Below are 1,211 nucleotides of genomic sequence, written 5' to 3' on the forward strand. Positions count from 1 at the left end.
CCTTATCTTAACCCTCACCCTCAGCCTAAACCTCACCTTTACAATTACCATCATCCTCACCCAAACCCTAAACCTCATCCTAAACCTCACCCTAACCGTATCCCTAACCATCACCCTAACCCTAATCCTCACCCCCACCTTCACCCTAAGCCTGACCCTAAGAGTAAGCCCAAGCCTAACCCTAACCCTCACACTCACGCTCATCCTAACCCTAATCCTAACGCTAAGCCTAACCCTAAAACTAAATCTAAACGTAACCCTCACCCTAACCCTAACCCTCACCCTCACCATAACCCTAACCCTCATCCTAACCCTCACCCTATCCCTCACCCTAACCCTAAACCTCAGCCTAACCCTAACCCTAACCCTAACCCTCACCCTCACCCTAGCCCATACCATAACCCTAAGCCTAATCCTAACCCTCACCCTAACCCTCACTCTAACCCTTACCCCAAAACTCACCCTAACCCTAAACCTCATCGGAACCCTCACCCTAACCCTAACCCTCACACTAAACCTAACCAAAACCCTCACCCTCATGCTTGGCCAAAGCATATGCTTAAGCCTAACCCTAACAGTAACCCTCACCTTAGCGCTCACCCTAACCCTATCCCTAAAAATAACCCTAACTCTCACCCTGTCCATAACCCTCACCCTAACCCTCACCCTAACCCTAACCCTCACCCTCACCCTTAGGCTCAGAATAAGCCTAAGCCTAAGACTAAGACTAACCCTTATCCTCACACTCACACTCACCCTAACCCTAACAGTACCACACACCCTATCCCTAACTCTCACACTAACCCTCACCCTAACACTAACACAACCCTAAACCTCAACCAAACCCTAACCCTAACCCTCACCCTCACCCTCCGCCTAACACTAAGCCTATCCCTAACCCCAACCCTAAACCTAACACTAACCCCAATCCTAACCCTCACCCTAACCCTCATTCGAACCCTGACCCTAAACCTCACCCTCACCCTAGCCCATACCCTAAACCTAAACCTAATCCTAAACTTCACCCCAACCCTCACTCTAACCCTAACCGCAACCCTCACCCTAACCCTCACCCTCACCCTCAACATAACTCGAATCTTAACCCTAACCCTAACCCTAATCCTCACACTCACCCTCACCTTAACCCTAATCCTAATCCTAACCCTAACACTCACCCCCACCCTAAACCTCACCCTAACCCTAACCCTAAC

Source organism: Dipodomys ordii, unplaced genomic scaffold, assembly GCF_000151885.1.
Source record: "Dipodomys ordii isolate 6190 unplaced genomic scaffold, Dord_2.0 Scaffold145, whole genome shotgun sequence".
NCBI lineage: Eukaryota > Metazoa > Chordata > Mammalia > Rodentia > Heteromyidae > Dipodomys > Dipodomys ordii.